The sequence below is a fragment of the Heloderma suspectum genome, chromosome 1 (assembly GCF_057233095.1).
Source record: "Heloderma suspectum isolate Gila_16-S chromosome 1, 16-S_ref, whole genome shotgun sequence".
NCBI lineage: Eukaryota > Metazoa > Chordata > Lepidosauria > Squamata > Helodermatidae > Heloderma > Heloderma suspectum.
The window spans coordinates 384,692,523-384,712,616 of NC_139458.1; the positions used below are offsets into that span (position 1 = coordinate 384,692,523).

General features: G+C 43.2%; 1 protein-coding gene across 1 annotated transcript in view; it reads left to right on the top strand.

Annotated features, from left to right (window-relative positions):
- Positions 1-20,094, top strand: part of DAAM2 (dishevelled associated activator of morphogenesis 2) — a 260,005-nt gene that overhangs the window by 87,041 nt on the left and 152,870 nt on the right. The gene's annotated exons all lie outside the window — the stretch shown is intronic.

The window sequence follows — 20,094 nt, forward strand, 5'->3', positions numbered from 1 at the left end:
TGTTCACCTTACCCCAATATTTTTTTTTAAAAAAATTTGGGATGCTGTGATATCCAAATGTGGCCTATGATGCAGCACAGTTCTTTGTTTTAAATATGCATTTAAATACATATTTGGAAATAAAATACACATTTAACACATGTTTTAAACATATATGTGTAGAGGTTTTTTTAAAAAATGCAGATTAATGTGGAAATAGACCAGAACACAACTATGGGTAAAACATGTGAAAATGACATGAACTAGAAATAGACAGGGTTGGAAATCCTCCAACCCTAATTTCATATCAAATACGATATGAATGTGGCACATGGTTAGTCATTCGGATCCGTGTATTACAGATGTATGCAGTTACTTTCTGATGTGTGTATTTGTGGAAAAATCAGCACTTTTGCCCCACTTCTCAAGTGATGCTGTGCATGTTTTGTTCTTCCTATGCTGCTTTTGTTTTTCTTCCATGTAGGGAAAAACAACCCCTGAATAGTATTGTAATCTGGGCTATATCCAAATGGAAAAAAGCCGTGAGTGTTTATGGCAGTGGCAATTTGGAATGGAAACTAGGCTTGTAGGTGGCAGAATTTGCCTTCTGGGTCTGGCTTGCCCACAGCAGTGGCCTCTGGTTCGGTACACATTAAAGTAAAGCAGGCTGCATTTGTATTGATTGGCTGGCCTGAGATTTTAATTGAATTAGAAGGGTTCAGTCTGTAAGTGGGCCAGTGTAAATCAACGACCTGGAAATGTTTGCAAAAGCCGTGTGTGTTGTATACTAGCAACTCCACTCTGGAGTCTACTATTGTGCAAGTATACATTACAAAATCATTATATACAGAGGAGCCTTTTGAGACACAGAACAAGAATCCCTAGTGAGCCAAATATTTTGCTGGACCCCTTGAAGTATGCCCAAAGGCTACAGCTTGGCTTTTGATATTTCCCATCTGCTTGTATAAAAAGCACAATAAAATGCTGCTGCTTTTGACTACATTTGTATTTGTAAAAGCCACGAGCATATCATTGCGTTAAGCATTAAAATGTGGGTCAGTGCCCCTGCTCCTTTCCTTTCCTTTCCTTTCCTTTCCTTTCCTTTCCTTTCCTTTCCTTTCCTTTCCTTTCCTTTCCTTTCCTTTCAAAAAGCCAAATAAACTAGAGCAACAAAATCCAGTCTTTGCTGTACAAGAGGAGGCAGACGTTCTTGTGATCAGTCCAGGACCCTTGGACATTTTACCTGCTTTTCTGGAAAACATCTCGGCTACTCCTGTGGTGGGATGTTTAGGCCAATTTAATATCTGCCCCACTCCTGTTGATTTTAATCATTTTAATTCTCTCCAAGTTTCTGGCATGGACTTTGAAAGCACCACTGTATGTAATGGAAGATGCGATTGTAGTGAGATTTATTCCTTTCCTACAGCCTGGAAAAAAAACACAATAGCCTTTCCTTATCAGATTCTCAGACAGCAACTGGGATGCCCTCTTTGTATTTGGCTAAGGCCAAATCCCTTAGGAGGATTTACAATCTAGAAACCAGTATCTTTTAGTTACAGGACAGATGCGCCAATCTTCTGTACTTCACATTCATTTAGCCTTCCCTGGACTATATAGAATGGTTTTCTGCCTTTTTGTCATATGCCTGCTTCTTATTGGCAATTCAGAGGCAGAAAATCATATGATGGAAAATTAAGCAATGGGAGACTTCCCAGCTGGTTATTTACCCCTGTGCGGATGTTTTGCTCTCTCGTATTTGTCTTGTTTTCCTCGCTTGCCCTTTGACCCCTTGAGAATTTTTCTGTTGTCATCTTGTTCTTTGGTTTACCCATCTGTCCTGTTACACCTTGTTTCGACTCTCCTCCTATTGACCATTTGCTCAATGTCAGGCCCCTTCCATAACCTTACATGCTCTGAAGACAGATCAGTATTTAATCACCTAGCTAGCTAACTATAGCCTTGGCTAAAATATTTGTTCCTACTCCACAAGTCCTCTTTGACTAGTTTCTGACATCTCCATTTATGCGTGATAGGAATCACTTTTGTACAGTACGTTTTATTGAGGTCTGGAGTTTATGTTCGAAGCATTCGGAACATTTTGCCCAAGATGTGACCTTGTTAATTGGCCACAAACCCAAGCACATTAGTCAGAGTCTGCTTTAGCACTTCCTGTTTGTGTATGTATGTGTTGACATCCACAAGTTTTGAGACCTCTTTAGGAGACAGCAAAGTAAGCAGTCATTGGGGACTTTATGAATCTCTGAATGCTTTGTAAGTTAACCAGTCTCTGCCCTGGAAATTACAGCTACGGCCTACCTGTGGACAGGCTATCAGGTGGAAATGGGCTTCTGCAGCTTCTCTCTCTCTCTCTCTCTCTCTGTGTGTGTGTGTGTGTGTGGGGGGGGGATTCATGGAACAAAGGGGGAAGGCCTCCTCGTACTTTTCAAGGATGCTGGTATGGTAGATCTGCACCCCATCAGTGGTGAACCTGGCCCAATGCCATCATTCCAGTCTGCCTTGGCCAGCTCCCCATTTTTCTCTTCCCATCTGGCACCATGCACACTGCTTGTAATGAAGTGTCGCTGCAGTTGGTGGTCTACGCAACTGTGCCAAGCTGGTTGTGTGCCTGCTGGCAACATGGGCTATTGTAAGAGCATATGTTTTTCTTTGCACAGATTTATTGACTGAACAGGAAACAGAGGAGAATCTGGAAGAACTCTTAACATCAGCCAGAAAGCAGAGAGAATCGCCCCCCAAATTCCTAGTCCCTTATGGCTATAAGAGGCCATAATTAGATGGGCTTCTGACCTGGTTTCTTCCCTGGTATACTGAAATATATATTATATGTTTGAGGCAACAACTTGCCTCTCAACATCCTTTGATACTGTAGGTTTCAGAAATTGAGTGGATGATTTATTCCCATGGGCTGATGCATGGACATTACCTCCAAATGCTGGAGATTTGAGCTGTTAAATGACATGTGTCATAAGCCAGTAGCCAACCTACAAATGCAACATGAGCCTTCTGTGGAGAGGGTGAGTGTCAGGAGAATAGCAATTTTAACAGATTAAAATTAATAGGGATTAAGGTGTTATACTTTCAGGCCTTCTGGCATTACAGTTCTCTCCTATTCACAGCTTTGGACTTCCTGTTTTATTTGAAGAGAGGAAATTTTAACAAATTAAATAGGTGATGCTGGTGGCACAAATACAGAAAAATACTTTCATAAACAGCAGGGGTGGGGCATCAGCCAAACCATAATAATTTTATCAGGGATTCTTCCTGAATTACTTTTTTCCCTTTCTCCCCCTTATTTTTGTGGTCCACTTTGTTGGGCATGATAGTAATTGACATGGGCATACTGTTTTTTGCTACTGGGCTCATCTCCATGCTTGAGCCACCCTTATGTATTTATGATTTATTATTAACATTTATATACCACCTTATTTGCTGAAAGACTCTTGCAATCCTTCTATCCGCTGATTATTTGTTACTCAGGGTTTAATCCTATGCATGTTTAGACAGAAAAAAGTGCTACCAATCCCAGCAAGTTTTAGGACTTTTTTCTGTCTAAAACATGCATAGGATTGCACCCTTATTGTTTTAAATTTCGTTTGTGTACAGTTATTGGTTAACAGATTAAAACAGAAGGTGCACAATGTTATTTCTTTATCATACTGTATAATCCTACTCCATCTTAGGGAAACTCAGAGTAACTTACATGGGGGTCCAAGGGGGTCACTCTTTCATGCGCTTACCAAACAAGACTCCCTTAGACTTTACAGTATAAGAGTGTCATTGGCCCAGATGATTATCAGTGACTTTAGCATCTATTTGCATATAGCAAAGAGGAAGATCTTGCAAATGAATTACAGCAAGAAGTCATAGAACAGGAGAAAAAATGCACAGAGCAGCTAGCAACAAAGTAATTGAATACAGCCATAAAACACTAGCAGCACAATTTTTTGCATATTTACTCAGAAGTAAATCCCGCTGTGTTCAGTGAAGTTTCCTCCTAGGTAAGTGTAGGCTTTCAACCTAAAATCAGATGAACGCAGCAGAGTGGTCAGAGTACTGGACAGGGAGTGAGGAGATCCAGGTTCAAATCCCCACTCAGACATGAAGCTCATGGGGTGACATTGGGCCAGTCATTTTCTCTCAACCTAACCTGCTTCACAGGGTTGTTGTGAGAATAAAAGGGGGAGGGGTCTACATATGTTGCCTTGAGTTCCTTCGAGTAAGTATAGGATATATTTAAATTCATACGTGATATTACAGAGGTCTCCACATTCCATCCATCAGGTAGTAAAATGGCCAACCATGAAGTACAAGTGCTTTAAAGAAAAAAAAAAGTGTGGAAGGAGCCATATTCCAGGCTCATATAGCCAGAGGGATGAGGGGTAGACGTTGTGAATTTTTGCAGAACAGCCAGAAACTCAATACAGGTAGTCTAATATGTTTACAGTTACCTAATAGAAAACATTTACATTCATAGAACTTAAAAATAAGTGCCTAATGCTTGTCAGCTGGCTAGATCAGTTGGCCAGCGTGTGGTGCTGTTAATGCCAAAGCCACAGATTCGAGCATCGCACTGGCCATACATGGTCAGGTGAAGGCTTTGTGTTTCCCACCTTGCCTGCAGCCATACTGGTCCTTGCACATTGACATTCATGCTCTTCTCATCTTGGAAGTGAAGTCCAACCCAGTTAGTACCTGGATGGGAGACCACCTTGGAACCCCAAGGCATCCTTTATTGGGAGGGACCATCATGTTCCCTCTTCATGGAGGTTAAAATGGAATACAATAGATTTAAACTATAGAAAGTATGTCTTTGTAAGAAATATCCTAATAGAATAGTGCAAGAATGGAATAAAACCATTGAATGCTGTTGAATATGCTTCCTTGGTGGCTTTAAGGAAAAGTTGCATGACCACATCTTAGAGATAGAAATCAAGTACATCAGGAAAACTATAGGATATCCTATTTTAGATCAGGACTGGATGACTCTTGGAGCTCCTTCTCTCTATCTTGATCCCATGAAATAATTTGAGGCCAGACACTCAAGTACCCACTTGTCGCATGAACTGCTTGACTAAGACTGTAACCAATTTAAGTTGTTACAACTTTGGGGGCTTTTTAAGCTTAGAAAAAAGGTGAGTAAGAGGGGACATAACGGAGGTGCATAATTTTATAGAGTTGTATAAAATTATGCACGGTGCAGTGAAAGTGGGTAGGGTGGTGTTTTTCTTCCTCTCTTATGACGCTGGAACCTAGCGTCATCCCATAAAGTTGAACAGCGGAAGTTTCAAGACAGATAAAAGCAAGTACTTCGTCACACAGAACATAGTTAAACTAAGGAATTTCCTACCACAAGATGTAGTGATGGCCACCAATTTGGATGGCTTTAAAAGGGGATTAGACAAATTCATGGAGGAGAATGTTATCAATGGCTACTAGTCCTGGTGGCTATATAATACCTCCAAGAATCAGAGGCAATATGCCCATGTATGCCAGTTGCTGGGGAACACAAAGAGTGCTATTGTGCTCATGTCTTGCTTGTGGGTTTCCTGTGGACACCTGCTTTGCCACTGTGCGAGCAGAATGCTGGACTAGAGAGGCCTTTGGTCAGACCCAGCAGGGCTGTTCTTATGTCCTTAAGTCCCAGAGCTAACTTGCATTGTTTGTTATGATTCCATGGCAGCAGATGTGGTGGCAGAAACTGTCCACATGTTACACATCTGTACACTAAACACACATATTGGGGTGGGGAATAGGGTTATGCCATCCGGCTTTCTCTGCTGCCTCTCACACATTTTCAATGTAACATTGCCACAGAAGCTTATGTGAGATTGGAATGGAATTGCACATAAGAAGTGCGGTGCAAAGTGCAGAATCACACATGCAAAGTGTACAGTCTAGACTGTGCTAATGTTTGCTGAACAGGTGCAGGCTGTAGTTGGGCCCAGTGGGTGCAGTCCTGCTCTCCCCTCCATATGTAAGATGTGTCCATGTGTATTGAAAATGCCATGCAGCAGTACAGACATAGGGCTGCTTTGCATGATTAAAACAAGCCACAGTGGCTTAAATAAGCCACCATGGCTTGTTGTGACCTGTGGCGCGATTTGCAAAAACACTACTTGGCTTTGGCTTATTGTGTCATCTGAACCCAGGCGGCATGGCTTGTTGGAGTGTTAAATAACCCTCAAATAACCCTACAACAGTTCATGGGCTATTTGAGGGTTGTTTATCCCACCAGCAAGCTATGCCGTCTGGGTTTGGGCAACATAATAAGCTGTGGCTGGGCAGCGATTATGAGAATCGCACCCAGCATGTGCTGCGTGGCTCACAACAAGCCACTGTGGCTTATTTAATGGAAAAAAAGAATGTAGTACATGTGAATTGTGGGGTTGTTAATTGTTTCTAATAGAAACGTTTAACTGAAAACTACTGGTGGCATTTGCTGCCTTAGGCACCAGATGCTACTGGCATTAATGGCTGGCATTCTCAGTCAGCTGCTGAGGCCCTTGTGCCTCAGCAGAGCCCGCTCTGACCCATGAGGAGAAACTTCGACCCTGGAAGAATTGGGTGCTCCCTTTTGCTCTGATAGTCTCCCTTGGGGGCAGTGGCTCCTCCCCATCCCTGTCAACCATCTACCGCTCCAAGGGGCCAGTTCGCATGACACAAAGGTGGTTAATAAGCCACGGTGGCTTAGTAAGCATCCTGCACGTGCTGGTTACACGCTGTCTGGATTTATCTAATTACCCCTTGATGGCACATCGTGTTTTGACATCCAAACCCGGTGAGGGTGGTTGGTTGGGATGGTTAACAAACCACCGAGAACGTATGGCCTGTTCTAGCATTGCTGGGTGGTTTCTTAATCACCCCAATGATCACACTCACTGGGTTTGCGCGTTGAAATAAGCTATGCCTGGTGAGGGGTAATTATGTAAATCCGTCTGGCATGCAATCTGTGCATGCAGAGTGGTTAACAAGCCACCGTGGCTTATTACCAACCTTTGTGTCAGGCGAACCAAGTCAGGCTGTAGCTTCACATGCCATTTAAACCCTGGAGCTGGCCTCTCTTAAAAAAGGCCAGGGGGAATGCTTCTGTTAAGATAGTGCTTACTGACATCTTAGTGAATTCTCTAACAATAGAAAGTGAATGTTATTTCTCCAGAACTATTGCTTCATTCATATGCGAATTTATCGAGATTCTATTGACCAGCTGCGTAGAATGCATATGATAAGGTTGTTGTTTTTCATCTGGGTGACAGCCTTTGCTTTAGAGGTAGAAGAATCATCATGGAGATTCTTCTGCTCCTGCCTATGCTGTAGTAGTTGAATGCTTTTGACTTCAGCACACCACACTCTTATTTTTGAGAATGTGTTTTTCTTTCCCTTGCAGCATGTACATGCCAGCTTAGTTGTAAAGTCTGAAAGGGTGCACTTAATGGCTAAAGAATCTGAGAACATGACAGCTTTTCCACCCTGCCCAAGCCACACACATAACAGACTTGTGAAAGCAACTTAAAAATGAAGCCAGGCAGCCTGCATTGTGACTTGACTGCTAGTTTAATTCTTTGTTGACTTGCGAATGTCCTCTCTCATGCTGTTCAGAGAGGCACTTCTTCTAAGGCCCCTCTTCCCAGTATTGCTTTATTCTCTTCATTTTTTCTCTGCTAAATACTATTCCTACTACTACTACTTGTTGTTATTATTATTTGATAACCCACCTTTCTGGACCAAGTCTCTCCAAGCCATTGAACAAAATACAAGTATATAAATAATAATAAAAATGCAAATAATATATTTTTTAAAAAAACCTTAAAATTAAAAAATTACATAACAAACTTGACCCCTTTAATTATAGGACTTAGTTTTAACACACAGCTGAGGCCAGGGGATGGAGTTCCTAATAGTTTCAAAGTGGTTAAGTGGTAACAGAAAAGACTTTCCAGGGGCATCCCCTTGAAGACATCCTTCCTCAACCTGGTGCCCTCCAGATGTTTTGGTCTACACCTCCCATTGGCCCCAGACAGCATGGCTCCTGGTCATGGACGATGAGAGTTGTACAAAGGATCTGGAGAGCACCAAGTTGAGGAAGGCTGCTTTAAGGGGATGTCTGTGGGAAGTTTTTTCCGTTACCGCTTAACCACTTCAAAAATGTGAGGAACTCTACTCCCTGCCCCCAGATGTGTATCAAAACAAAGTCTTATAATTTAACAACAACAACACAACTACATAGCAGGCAAGAGAGGAGTGTTGACTAAAATAGTAAATGAAGTAAGGGCGCAATCCTATGCATGTTTAGACAGAAAAACATCCTACAACTCCCAGCATTCCCCAGCCAGCATGCTGATTGAAATCCAAGCCAGATAAGAGTTGCTGGCTACCCTGACCTTTCGGTTTCCCCCTATTAAATGTAATGGGGTGATGTCACCCCATTACATTTGATAGGGGGAAATGTAAGAGTCAGTAGGGGCAATATCTGCCTATTTGTGTGTGGGAAGCCCAACTGCTGTGCAGGAGCTAGTCCTTGGGGTAAGGAGATAGGTGAGTGCTCAGATTGGCTTGAGAATATTACCCAAGAGCTTCTGTCCCCCCCCCCCCCGGAAGATCTTGGATAAGTTCCGAGTTAATCCAAGGTGAACGTCAAAGACTTCAGCCATCTATAAGTTAAACTCTCTCTGTTAGCACCTTCCTCTGCTTAGGTTGTTGGTCAGAAACCTCCAGCAGAGGAGGTTTGTAACAAACCAGAGCAGGGACAACAGACAGTGAAGATGTTTTCTGAAAGATGAGTTTCCATCGATTTGATGACATAGATCGTCCAGTGAAGATGGAAAACAGCCAAACTCTGGAATACTGCAGAAGGAAAACAGAGCCGCTCCCCTTTCTTTCTGCCAGGTTTGATTATAGATGGATGATTAAAATTTTCCTCTGTCCTTGTGTTCCTTCTCACTTTCAGTGGCAGATATATGTGATGGGCTATTATTGGGGTCTCCAGCGTGGTGTCCACGGGCACCAATGTGCCCATGGATATGCTTGTTGGCATCCACCAGGCTCTCTGCCTTTCCAATTTTAATTTTATTTCTTAAGATTGTATTTAGGTTGCCATGTTGCAAAGCAAAGTGCTGCCTTCCAGCACCGTCTTATTTGTATTAAAAAGAGCACTTTAGATTCTTGGACAAGGTACTTTTCTTTCAGTCTCACCAGTTTGGATTCTAGGAAATGATTTTTATGTGACCAGCCATGCCCACTGTAGCTGCCATTTTATGAATGAGCGAGTTCCCCTGTGGCAGCCCATTACACTCTCAAAATTCCAAATGTGCCTACTGACCCAAAATGGCTGGGAACCCCTGGGTCTTTCACATTTCTGTAGCTTTATGTAGAGTGGTGTTTTGTAGGCATAGTTTAGTCATTCAAGTGGTGTCCCAAATCTGTTTTCATTACCAAGACTGAGTCCTAAAATCTGTAAAATAGTAATTAGGTGCCTCCAAGGAGTGATTTTCCTTTACTACTGAGTAACCGATACAGCCTGCCCCTCACACTTATGATTAAGAAGCAGAAATTCCAGGGTAGGTGTTATAGCAGACTTGAGCCCTGGCATCATTCTTTTTAGGAAATAAAAATGATAAAGAGGTGTACGACATGCTTCTTTCCCATTTGACATTATGTTGAATTTATAGAATGGATTGGGGCTAGCTGCCGCCACCGAGAATGGTATGCCAAAAAAGAAAACCACATAAGCCCAGACCTGCTATTGAGTGTTAAGCATGTTAAGTTAGCCAGATCTGTTTAACCCAGGCTGAACAGAGATACCTGTGTTCACGGATGCACACCAGGACCTTTCTCTTTGTTTTAAGAGTGATTATTCCAGTGGTATTAGAAAATGCATCAAAAATGTTCGACATGGATAATGTCTGTAAAAGTGGGTAGCAATGCATGAGGCTATGCTCAGGTGCATATCACCACAGGCATGGTGGCACATGATTGCACACATGATTATGTTGCAAAGGGCAATCACACAGTGTTCTTAGGGATGGAAGGATATTCAAGTTAATGCCCATTAATGTATTTATCCTATAACATACTCAGAATCAGGATGGCTAAGGGGCGCAGCTCATCCAGAATCAGAAGCAACAAAAGGGATCCAACAGGTGTGTAAAAATACAGGAAAAAGCATTAGTAGTACCAGTACTAATAATGAAAATAACTTTAAGCCCTAATGGCTTTGCCTGGGAAGACTCTGAGAAATATATGCCAGACAGAAGAATGGATTTGTGAAGCAGTTTCACCTTGAGTAAGACTGGGATTTCACACACACTGTAAATGAAATTTAATTTCTTTGTCTGTGCAGCTGGTACACTTGTTCATTTTCATGTCCTTTCCCCACCCCTTTAATGCAAACTTGTGAGTTTTGAACTGTGGGTTCTAATTATGCTGTAGCCTGTGAGTGTGGAAAGCTGGGCTTATTAGTTCTAAAGTAGAAGTGATCACGGTCAATGGCTGTCCTTTTCTGTGTGGTGTTGATTGACCAGGAAAAAAAAAAAAGTACTGATACTGTTTCCTTAATACTGGTGCAAAGAGGCTTTCCAACATTATGTAACAGTTAACTAGCAAGGAAGCTAAACAATAAGCCTTTCTAGCTGATATTACCAAGGGATTTTTGTGTAGTCAGGGAAGAAAACTCTAATTTGGAACTCAGCCAGTGGGTTTTCCTGAGTCATAAAGCTCCAGTGGGATCCAGTCATTAACCGCCCAGTGTTGTGAGGACTTCAGAATGGAACAAGCATTACTGTGCTTGTTAGCTCACATGGAATCCTTTTATCAGTTTATTTGAACAGGCTGCCGGGGTGGGGTGGGGTGTGGGTTCACACATGCATATTCATTTCTGAAGTCTGCGATATCAAGCAGTGATACTGTATTATGTGTGAAATTGCCATTACAGCTCAAAGACCACACAAAAGACCATGTCATACAAGCAATATTTCTCCATGAAAGTGGTTCTCATGTTTAGCAGCATGTTGCCAAGTAACAAGTTATAAATAGATGAGATACTGAATACTATATATGCATGTGTGAATCAGCAAGAGCTTTGCATTTCAAATGTATAATATAGTCACGGTGTACATTAGTTTTGATTACATTGACTGTGAGTATGCAGTATACACAAGCACCCCTATCTAGATTTGACCTGTTCTCTGTTAATGGCTTTCTTAACACTGTTAAAACATTCCTGGTTTTTGTAAAATCTGAGCTGCAGCAAGTTATCCAGAGCTCCAGTTATCAGAATATTTATTTAGCAATTTTCATCATATCCCAGACTTCAGTAATTTGCTCACTCCAAATACAGGAAGTATTAGTTATTTAATTAGTTGGAAATGATTCCTTCCTATGATAAAGCGTCATGTGAATAGTTGATTGTGTGTGTGTGTATGTGTGTGTATGAGAGAGTGTGGTATTTTCCTTAAGTTGCCCCCATTTAATCAATTAATCACCCTTGTTTGTTACTGAACAATGAGCCTACTTCCTCTAATTGTTGAGCAAATTGTAATGTGAAAAGTACACAAATCTGGCAGTGAATTATTATCCCACCCAATTGCATAGCTATCCCAGGCAACCTTTTCAGAATCACAAACTGACCCTCAGCCTCTCCCTAATGTAAGGCTGAATTTGGGTGGAATTTCGTGAGGGCTGGAAGCATACCTGCCTGTCTGATTCTGGCCTGTCTGGATTACCTTTTAGGTCTATCTGCAGTTGCGTGGCTACCAGTTATCTATAAGTGAATCATGCAGAACCTGGGACTGCATCTGAATGACCTAATTGGATCGGGCAGATTTCATGGATCTTTCCCATGGAAGGAGGGTATAGATTCCATGCAGTGGTGCTGGGGGGCGACGGCAGCGGCAGCGATGGGCGGGGGAGAGATGTCTGTGAAATTTGAGCCAGGTTTTTCAGTGGCAGTCAATGAATGGCAATTAATTAAATGGTAGACTGAGTTGGTCACTCATGTCACTGTTTTTGGCAGGCTCCCACAGTGTTTGCATACAGAGGGGAGCATCCACCTAACGAGATTATTATTCTCACAAACGGACAGGGATGAAGCAAGCCCAGCAGGTGGGCAGCCAGTTAGCTTTCAGCATACCCCTAACTACATTTACTCAGGAATTAAATCCCACTGATTTCAGTGAGTCTTACTTTCACGTATATTACGTTGAAGAGTGTGACACGCCTTAAACATTGCAGGAACACTGGGAGGCTCGAGCATATCTTGACTTGTGTTTTTGTTTGGGTTTTCAAGGTAATGTATTTTCCCCAGTCAATTACATGAAAGTATAGCATCAGGTACAATAATTTTGAGCAAAACCAGAGCATCTGGCCTCAGGATTCCAAGTTGATAATTTGGCAATCCTGCTACCACAAGGATAGATTGCAATGTGTAGATTAGCTCTCTTAATTCACTTTCGATAGTTCCCATTAGTGGGCCTCTTGCTCTTCCTCTGGCGCTTTTGCATAACATTGTTAGAGAGCATTAAAGGTTAGCCAAGGCTGTGTCCTGTGGCCAGAGTTTTGCTCAGCAACGTCATTTTGGCACGTAGGATGCCTGTGAGGGGATAGAGTTGCCGAGGAAGCAAGAGGGTGACACCAACGCCCTGCCCTGGAAATGCAGCCTGCTTCTGGCATGGGGCCCTAGCCTGGGTGCAGCAATTGTCTTCTCTCCCTGAGCTTTTCCTGCCCCCCACATTCAGTGGCCTGAGCCAGCCCTCTTGTTTTGAGCAGGAAGCGATCAGAGAGGTGTGTGCCGATGTGCTTTGGTTGGAGCTGAAGTGCAAATTGCCCGCATCTCTCCTGGACTCATTAGTGTTACAGAGCTGAACAGGAAAAAAGGGGCTGTCAAAGAGGAAAAGGGGATGGGCGGGGAAGCCGGAAAAGTAGCAGCTATTTCCTAATAACCTTTCCCACACCTAGCTTCCCTGATAGGGGCTCATCTGAAGGGCTCTGGCATTAGAAAACAAAGACGAAGAAGGAGGGGGATGGAAAATGAGAGGAGGAAAAGGTGTGTGTGTGTGGGGAAATATAAAGCAGGGATGGCGAGTTTCTGCTGAACCAGCAGATGTTGTTTAGCTGTATTATTGTTCAGAGGTTTCTGTTGGGTCAAGTAGACAACATTGTATTCCATGTTGCCCAAACCCAGTAGTAGTAGAGTCTGCTTTGTAGAGCTCCTCAACTATATTTCCTTATTCCTGAACCTGGAATGTGCATCTGTCTGCAAAGGATGGAGGCTGAAAAGATTTGACTCTGGTAGATGCTAAGACATTTCGAAAGTCAGGATTTCCTTCCTTTTGGAGCTGGTTTGGATATTCCGGAGGCTGAGTGGATGTTGCTGCGGGAGTAGTTCTGCTTGTGGGCTTGCTGCTGCATCTCTACAACCTGTATAACTGTAATCATATTCTTAGAAAGGCACTGTCTCTTTCTCCAGTGCAGTCTTCCTCCAATGGAAGTGATTCTGGATCATAAATACTTTGTTGTTTTATGCCGGTTTTTGACCCCAAGGCCTCCAAAGCAGCATGTAAGAGTTAAAAAAAATACAGAAGAGAGAACAAATACAATTCAAACAAATTATAATAAAAGCATTGGTATATAATAACAGTATCTTAATAAACTGCAATGTCCCTACAAAAGTATAACGCATAAAAGTATAAAGCAGCATAAAGGGAAGGGCTTCTTGGGCAGACAGAAGAATGGTTTTGATATAGGCTTGAGCCCTAGCACCTCTCATTTTAGAAATGAAATCCCATTAAGAAAAGCTGGCAGTGGGTGGGGGGGTTGTTTAAAATTTCTAATGTGAATTATAGTGGTCACATACAATATGCTTCGTATTTATTAAAAAGCATGTTCTAAGATGGTGCCTCCCTGAAAATTCTTAATGAACACCAGTGTGACATTGCTGACCTTCTAACAAGAATATGTAAGTTGTCCTGGTCTGATCCAGCAGGGATCATATTATGTACTAATTTCCCTTCCTCCTCCCGGTGTTCTAGGTTTGTATGGGCTGTTTGTGTTAGCTGTCCTCAACCTGGTGACCTCTAGAAGTCTTGGCCACAACTCCCATAATCCCCAAGCCAGATGTGTTGGACGCCAATGGTGTAGTGGTAAATTTTGATGTGCAGGCCCTCATCATGATACTCCCCATAGCCACACTCCAAAAGGGAGTCCACAAATGCACACTACTGTGTTGATCCATATCAACAAACCAGTTCTACCCATTTTCATCTCCAGAAGGAGGAGATGTTTTGTAAAGCTGATGGGCCTCAATTGCCCATTCAGGAGCAAGCCACCCCAAAGTATTTTGCATTACAACAGGGAACAATATTTATTTATTAGATTTTTTAATTGCCCATCTGGCCAGTCACCTGGCCACTCTGGGTGATGTACAATAATACAACAATTTAAAACAATGAAATCCACATTAAAACATCTTATTTCTAAAAATACCCTAACCCGAGACAGAGACTTCAGGTTGGAACCAATATCACTCTGGTAGCATCCCACGGGCTCTCCGTGGGAGCTTTCTCAAACAGCTTTTTAAAAGGTTGAAAAACCCTTTCATTCCCCACACATTTCCATTCCCAGGAATTAAAAGGGGGGGGTCAAGGCAACATCTGGATAACATCTTGGAGAAAAGTACTCCCCTCGAGATAGTGGGGGGGGGGGAGAGCTGGATTCTAGGATTATCTCCCCAGAGCTTTACCAACACAAAAAGCTGTACTGAGATTCCTATTTCATAGGAGAAAACAGGGCTGACGTGTTCCATAATAATATATGCTTTAAGAAATATCAACTTCTGAGGGATGATTAAGAAATATTAACAATATTTGAGAACACCTGAGGGCCTGCAAGATCTGTTTGAGAGAAACATGACTGCGCCGAGGAGAAGAAAGGAGCTGGCATCAACTCCCCTGCACCCCCCGTGTCAAAAGTTTCGAAAACAGAAGATATAGGGGAATTATTTACTCTTCGCAATTTACGGAGCAAGCCAAAAGGTTGGATTTAATCCAAAATTCCATCACCGCCTTGCAAGGAGCTGTGGATTTAATTAATATGTCATGGCAAAAAATGGAGACGAGAATTAATGAGCTAGAAGACCGAGTGGCAGGAAATGAAACTACGACACAAATTTGTTATAAAAATGCCTCTGATAGAAGTTCTCAACTGGAGGCCTTCACAAGAAGATCCAATGTACTTATTATTGGGATTAAAAATCTGTCTAATGATGTAAAATTGCCTATTTTTGTGGATAAACTTTTGCATGAGATACTCCCTATCCCATCTGATTATTTCCTTGCTATTGAGCAGGCATTTCATGTGCCAAATGCGAAAGGGACTGACTATACGATCATAGTCCAATTTGCAAAAGTCTCCACTAAGAATTATACCCTGCATTTGGCAAGAGAGGGTGGAAACCTTTCCTGGAAACAAGATAAAGTTATGTTATTTCCTGACTACATCAAAGAGGTGGTGAATAAAAGAAGGCAATTTATCAATCAAAAAATATGGCAAAACAAATGAACTTACAATATTACTTGAAATATCCTCTTACACTTTGTATTTTGTCTGAAGGTCAGATGAAGAAGTTTCTAAATCATGAAATGGCGAAGGCATGGCTGAACGTAAAAATGCGTGAGATTCCTGTTACAACCCCATGAACTGGAATCTTTAAACAAGCTTTGTTAACTGTTTGTGTTTAGTCTACATGATCCAGGCTAGGTCAGAAGATAAATGATTTTACATATATTCGTTTATTCTCTTTCATCTTTTGTTTTTTTTCTTGCTTTTCTTTATATTTTTTATTTCAAAATAGATATGGTATGCTGTACTTAAATTTATTGTTTGAGGGTATATTGTGTACTTATATATCTAGTATAAAATATATTACTGACTGTTGAAGGTTTAAGTTTTATTATTATAGGACACTATTTATTATTATTATATTAATATTAATAGTAATTATTATTATTATTAATAATAATAATATAGGCTTCTGGGAATGAATTGTAGACCTGTTTCTTGGATATAAGATTGATGATATGATATTGAAATGTAAGGTTGTTTATTAAACTGTAAGATTATTAAGGTTATATATATAGTTTGTAAAATATAATGGCATCGGAGGCTGGGGGGTATTGGAGTTTAAATTTAATTCTTTAAGAGGGAGAGAGGGAGGGGGGAAGGGGAAAGAATCTTCTTCTTTTTTCTTCACTTCCTTTCCTCCTCCCTTTTCCTTTTTTCTTCCTCCTCCTCCTTCTCTTTTTGTTATTGTGGTGTCCTAATCAGAATATTGTATTGTTGGGAAATTGTAGTATTGATCAAGTTGTTGGTAATTTTGGTATTGTTTATTTCATTTATAAAGATAAAATAAATAAAAATATATTATTATTATTATTATATTTATATCCCGCCTTTTTCCCAATACTGGGACTCAAGGCGGCCTTACAACGTTAAAACTACTGTAATTAAAACCTATAAATAGAAATATAAATACAACTGTACAAAAGTTAAATATAATTAAATCATCAATATTAAAATTGTAAAAATATTAAAACATTAAAAGACAACCACAACAACAAAAATAATATCCATACGTCACATTTTCCCAGGTCCAGACTAGTTATCCCCAAAAGCCTGCTGGAACAAAAAAGTTTTTCCATGCCTATGAAAACATATCAAGGAGGGTACCACTCTTGCCTCCCTGGGAAGGGAGTTTCAGAACCTTGGGGCAGCCACCGAGAAGGCCCTCTCTCGTGTTCCCACCAGGCATGCCTGTGATGATGGTGGGATGGCGAGAAGGGCTTCCCCTGAGGATCTCAGGGCACGAGTAGACTCATGTCAAGGGCTCCTTGGAGGCCTCTCTCAGTCTAATCCAGTAGCCAAGTCCAGACACAGACAAAGGGATTCTTTTCAAAGCTTTATTCCTCTTTTACAACTTAACTCTACTGTTAGCAACTAGATATGAGCAGCAGAGTACCTATGCCCTAAGTTGGAACAGTTGGTCCCCGTTTGAAGGAGAATCACTGGCAGACCCTGAACTTATGGGCTAGGGAGAGTCCCTCCCCTTTTCCCTTGGATCCTCTGGGCGCAACCGTTGTTTGCGTGCCAACCGGGCACTACGCCTCCTTTCCGCGCCCTCCATTTGGCGCCACTCCCTGCGTCGGCGTCGCACGTCCAGCAAGTCTGCTTCCCGCGCTCTCTCACACCCGGGACTGCTATCTATGCTAGGAATGCCGGTGGGAGGAATCTCTGTCAGCTGTTGGCCCTGGGAAGGATGAGCACGCTCCTCTCCCAGGAGCGACTCCTCCTCCTCAGAATCAGAACTACTATGGGATTCTATGGGTTCAGTGTCCACCCTGACAGCTCATAAGGGAGAATACGGTCTTTCAGATAACCTGGACCCGAGCCGTATAGGGCTTTAAAGGACATAACCAGTACTTTGAATTGTGCCCGGAAATAGACTGGGAGCCAGTGAAGCTGTTTTAACAGGGGAGTTGTATGCTTCCTGTAACCAGCCTCAGTCAGCAGTCTGGCCGCAGCTCTTTGAACCAGCTGAAGTTTCCGAACACTCTTCTGAAGCAGCCCCATGTAGAGAGCATTACAGTAATCCAAATGGGATGTAACTAAGGCGTGTGTCACTGGCCAAGTCAGACATCTCAAGGAATGGGAGCAGCTGGCGCACTAGCTTTAACTGTGCAAATGCACTCCTGGCCGCCGCTGAAACCTGGGCATCCAGGCTGAGGGCTGAATCCAGAAGTACACCCAAGCTGTGAACCTGTGTCTTCAGGGGGAGTGTAACCCCATCCAGCACAAGCTGTATCCCTATTCCCTGATCTACCTTTCGACTGACCAGGAGCACCTCTGTCTTGTCTGGATTAAGCTTCAATTTGTTTGCCCTCATCCAGTCCATTGCTGCGGACAGACACCGGTTCAGCACCCCAACAGCTTCGTTGGAATTAGATGGAAAGGAAAAGTAGAGTTGGGTGTCATCAGCGTACTGGTGACACCAAACCCCAAAACTCCGGACAACCTCCCCCAGTGGTTTCTTGTATATGTTAAATATCATGGGGGACAAAACAGAACCCTGAGGGACCCCACAAGCCAATGGCCGTGGAGTCGAACAGGAGTCCCCCAGCACCACCTTCTGGGACCACCCCTCCAAGAAGGAATGGAGGCACTGTAAAACAGTGCCTCCAAGTCCCATCCCAGCGAGGCGGCCCAGAAGGATACCATGGTTGATGGTATTGAAAGCCGCTGAGAAGTCCAGCAGAACCAACAGGGACATACTCCGCCTTTCTAGTTCCTGGCGTAGGTCATCCACCAAGGCGACCAAAGCTGTTTCTGTCCCATAACCGGGTTTGAAGCCAGATTGAAAAAGATCAAGATAATCTGTCTCATCCAGGAATCTCCGGAGTTGGGAGGCCACCACGTGCTCCAATATCTTGCCCAGAAATTGGAGACTGGCCAATAATTATCCAATATAGTGGGGTTCAGGGAGGGCTTTTTTAACAAAGGTCTCACCACTGCCTCCTTCAAGCGGGCTGGAACGCTGCCTTTCCTAAGGGAGGCATTAACCACCCCCCTTACCCACTCGGCCAGTCCACCTCTGGCTCCTTTAATGAGCCAGGAAGGGCAAGGATCTAGAACACACATGGTGGCTCTCACCTCTCCATGGATCCTGTCCAAATCCTCAGGCTGTACAAATTGAAAAGTATCCAATAACTGGACAAGCAGGGGCCAAAGTTACATCCACTGGGTCTGTAGCAACTATAGTGTCCAAGTCAGAGCGGATCCAAGCGATTTTGTCTGCAAAGAGCTGAGCAAATTGTTCACAGCGGGCTGTCGAAGGATTTAAATTATCCTCTTGCGGGCTAGTGTGTAAAACCACTTGAAACAGCTCCGCTGGATGGCTCTTTGCAGATGCAATAGTGGCAGAAAAAAATATTTTCTTTGCTGCCTGTATTGCCACAGAGTAGGCCTTCAAATAGGCTCTAGCCCGTGTTCGATTGGATTCACTCTGAGTTTTCTGCCAACATTTCTCCAGTCGTCTTCTTACTTGTTTCATCACTGCAGCTTCCTAGAAAACCAGGGTGCTGGTGCAGCTCCACTTCGTGAGAGAGGACACTCAGGAGCGATTGTGTCCATGGCCCCGGTCATTTCTCCATTCTAGAGATCGGCCAGGGCTTCGACAGAATCGCCTGCCGAGGCGACAGGAAAATCCCCAAGAGCCGGCAGGAAACCATTTGGATCCATCAGCCTCCTGGGGCGGACCATCTTAATCGGCCCTCCACCCCTGCAGAGGTTCCGAGTGCCAGCAAGTCTAGACCCCACCAGGTAGTGATCTGTCCTTGACAACGGAACTATAGAGAGTTTCTCCACTCTCAGATCACTATCACCCCATCCAGCACAGAAAACGAGGTCCAGAGTATGCCCAGCAGCATGGGTGGGGCCAGATACCTTCTGGGACAGACCCATGGTTGTCATGGCGGACATGAAGTCCTGAGCTGCTCCCGACAGGGCAGCCTCAGCATGGATGTTGAAATCCCCCAGCACAACAAGCCGAGGGGTCTCCAACACCAATCCCGAGACTACCCCGGCTAGCTCAGGAAGGGAGACTGTTGAGCAGCAGGGTGGACGGTACACCAACAGAATCCCTATTCTGTCCTGGGCACCCACCTTCAAATACACACACTCAAACCCAGCAGACTGCGGGATAGGGCACCTGGTAAGGGGGATCGTATCATGATAGACCACTGCCACTCCACCTCCCCGCCCCCCAGGTCTTGCCTGCTGCTGAACAGAGAACCCTGGAGGGCAGATCTGAGAGAGATTAACCCCCCCCCCCAGCTTCATCCAGCCAGGTCTCTGTAATACAAGCTAGGTCAGTGCGCTCATCCAGGATCAAGTCCTGGATAGCAGTTGTTTTACCATTCACTGACCTGGCATTCAGCAGCAGCAGTTTCAACCCAGGGGGTCTGTTGCCAGGGCCATCCAGGTTATTTGAACTGGGGAACAGTTTAGGGACAGTCAGCACCCTATTGTTACACACTCTGCCTTTAGAGTGTG